The sequence below is a fragment of the Dermacentor andersoni genome, chromosome 3 (assembly GCF_023375885.2).
Source record: "Dermacentor andersoni chromosome 3, qqDerAnde1_hic_scaffold, whole genome shotgun sequence".
Lineage (NCBI taxonomy): Eukaryota > Metazoa > Arthropoda > Arachnida > Ixodida > Ixodidae > Dermacentor > Dermacentor andersoni.
In genome coordinates this window covers 108,613,551-108,617,414 of record NC_092816.1, presented here as the reverse complement: position 1 = coordinate 108,617,414, position 3,864 = coordinate 108,613,551, and positions in this window count along the sequence as shown.

The window sequence follows — 3,864 nt, the reverse complement described above, 5'->3', positions numbered from 1 at the left end:
CTCCAGAATACCAAAATCACTACTGACTATCGTAAAAACTGCTGTCTCTAAATAAAATTTTTGAGCCAGCAAAACACTTAGCATGTATTATACGTTGGGCATCGCAGGATTAACACAGCTAAAATCAATAGCTGGTGGCTACAACAATCAGTTCAGCCGAGAGGTTGATACTTGTTTTTGCTGAACAGACCAAAGAATGTTCCGAGTTTCTGTCTTTTGCGATGGCCGCGAGTATCGTTGGCTGAAGATCCTAGAGCAAGGATTATTAGTGCACCTACACAAATATCCGGAAATGTCAAAAAGCAGAGGCAGGGAAATTCGTAATTTTGTAGATGTTAGATTTTTCAGCGTTACTAGAACGTCCCAACACAGACAGACAGACAGACAGACAGACAGACAGACAGACCGACAGACAGACAGACACACAGACACACAGACAGACAGACAGACAGACAGACAGACAGACAGACAGACAGACAGACAGACAGACAGACAGACAGACAGACAGACCGACCGACCGACCGACCGACCGACCGACCGACCGACCGACCGACCGACCGACCGACAGACAGACAGACAGACAGACAGACAGACAGACAGACAGACAGACAGACAGACAGACAGACAGACAGACAGACAGACAGACCGACAGACCGACCGACCGACCGACCGACCGACCGACCGACCGACCGACCGACAGACCGACCGACCGACCGACCGACCGACCGACCGACCGACCGACCGACCGACCGACCGACCGACCGACCGACCGACCGACCGACCGACCGACCGACCGACCGACCGACCGACCGACCGACCGACCGACCGACCGACCGACCGACCGACCGACCGACCGACCGACCGACCGACCGACCGACCGACCGACCGACCGACCGACCGACCGACCGACCGACCGACCGACCGACCGACCGACCGACCGACCGACCGACCGACCGACCGACCGACCGACCGACCGACCGACCGACCGACCGACCGACCGACCGACCGACCGACCGACCGACCGACCGACCGACCGACCGACCGACCGACCGACCGACCGACCGACCGACCGACCGACCGACCGACCGACCGACCGACCGACCGACCGACCGACCGACCGACCGACCGACCGACCGACCGACCGACCGACCGACCGACCGACCGACCGACCGACCGACCGACCGACCGACCGACCGACCGACCGACCGACCGACCGACCGACCGACCGACCGACCGACCGACCGACCGACCGACCGACCGACCGACCGACCGACCGACCGACCGACCGACCGACCGACCGACCGACCGACCGACCGACCGACCGACCGACCGACCGACCGACCGACCGACCGACCGACCGACCGACCGACCGACCGACCGACCGACCGACCGACCGACCGACCGACCGACCGACCGACCGACCGACCGACCGACCGACCGACCGACCGACCGACCGACCGACCGACCGACCGACCGACCGACCGACCGACCGACCGACCGACCGACCGACCGACCGACCGACCGACCGACCGACCGACCGACCGACCGACCGACCGACCGACCGACCGACCGACCGACCGACCGACCGACCGACCGACCGACCGACCGACCGACCGACCGACCGACCGACCGACCGACCGACCGACCGACCGACCGACCGACCGACCGACAGACAGACAGACAGACAGACAGACAGACAGACAGACAGACAGACAGACAGACAGACAGACAGTGACTACTGAAATTTCCCCCACAATTGCGGTCAGCCAATTTTGACGCGAAGAGGAATACATTATGATTGAGATAAGTTGGTATAATAGAAATCACGGCAACGCATGAATCCCGGTCAGTGTAATACGTGGGATGAGTTACGAGCAGATATACGCTTCGATAATAAAATGTCGCACAAGCGATCTCCTACGTATATAATACCGCGAGTGAACAGCTGATTCGGATGAAAACTTTATATTACAAACTTGAGGTTCAGCGGGGTTCACGCGCTACAATGCTTGTCACATTTATAAGCATCGTGAAGGCACACTCCTCGTAAACCGCACTGAGAACATGACATAAGTGATAGCACTTTCAGGAAAGTGACCGCTGGGACAATGACTGAGCGCTCACAATTGCGTCATGACTGGAAGTTTGGAAAGATTGTTCCCGTGCCAAAAGGAGGAGACTCATCACTGCGTTCTTCCTATCGACCCATTTCTATACTTTTCACATGTTCCAACCTTCTTGAGCACATTATCTTTAAGCATCTAACAGTTTTTCTTGAGCTTCATGGTTTTCTCGACCCCAGGCAACATGGATTTCGTAAAGGGCTTTCAACCACTACTCAGCATTTAGAAACCATTCATGATATCGCAGCTATTCTGGATGACCAAGGGCAAGCTAATATTATATCTTTAGATTTCGAGAAAGCATTTCACAGGGTATAACGCACCAAACTCATAATAAAATCGAAACCTCTATTCAAAACAGTCCCTTATATCTTGGATTCATGCATACGCTACTTTGAGACGGCAAACTGCAAACATAGACGGAACACATTCACGTTCAAGACCTGTGCTATACCGAATCCCACGGGGATCAGGTTTGGGACCTTATTTTTCTTCATTTTCATTAATGATATGGCACAGGAATTGTCAGTTGAAATAAAATTGTTTGCTGACGATTGCGTTTTATTTAAAGAAATCCGTAGTCGCGCTGACCAATCGCTATTAAATACTTCGCTTTCTACAGTGCAATTATGGTGCAGAGCATGGAGGATGAAAGTCAATGCGAAAAATACTGTAGCGATGACCATGACGCGGAAACGACACCCTTTAAACAATGAGTGTTCGATTGATGGGCAAATTTTAGACCGTGTGACAAACTATGAATATCTGGGCGTAGTTATCAGCTCGGACTTAAAGTGGAGTGACCACGTGTCATACATAGAAAAGAAAGCCATGAAGAAGCTTGGTTACTTGAGGCGTTGCTTAAGAAACTCACCCGGTGAGATAAAGCAACTACTCTTGCTTACTAAACTTTCGTACGCCCGATTCTTGAGTATGGGTCCGTCATCTGGGATTCACATAGCGAAAGTAACATAAAAAAGGTGGACAAAATTCAGAGAAAGGCGATAAGTTTTATATTTAATTCCTTTAGCCGGCATGCATAACCAAGTACGATGCTCGAAACAGCAGAACTAGTTACCCCACAAAAACGGCGATATAAAGAACGATTAAAGTACATGTATCTGCTCTATCATGAAAAATTAGGCATCAACAAGGACACGTATACCGAACCTCTCGCTCGTCAATCAACTCGGTCTATACGCGCTAAGCAGCTTAAAGATTACTACTGCAAAACAAAAACGTTTAGAAACTCATATTTTCTGCGAACCATTAGGGAATGGAGCGTACTTCCTGTTGCGGCGTTTGCCTGCGACACCCTTGAATCATTCTTGAAACTGCTTAAAAAAATTGTATAAATGAGTGGGGTACATCCACTGCACTCCTTTTCTTTTTTTTGGCCTGCCCTTTCACGTAATAGTACGCACGTGTTCTCTGATGCGTCTGCCACTGGTACATATTTTTACACACATTACTTCATTATGTTTGTCGTTATGTTATAAAAGTGTTTGTCACGCGTTGTGTACATATATTCTTCTAGTTTTGTTTTTCTGTCTCTTGAATGTTCGTCAACTTAGCGCTAAGAGTAGTTTGCATTTTCTTCTTCTGGAGTGGTTTCACGTTGTTAGCGCTAAATGCTATGTTTTCGCAAATGACGCGCTGTTCATATTTTCAAATTAAGTGCTATTTAATTTTGCTCACGCTTCGCACCTTGTACTCAATGTATTGTTCGTCATGTATGTAA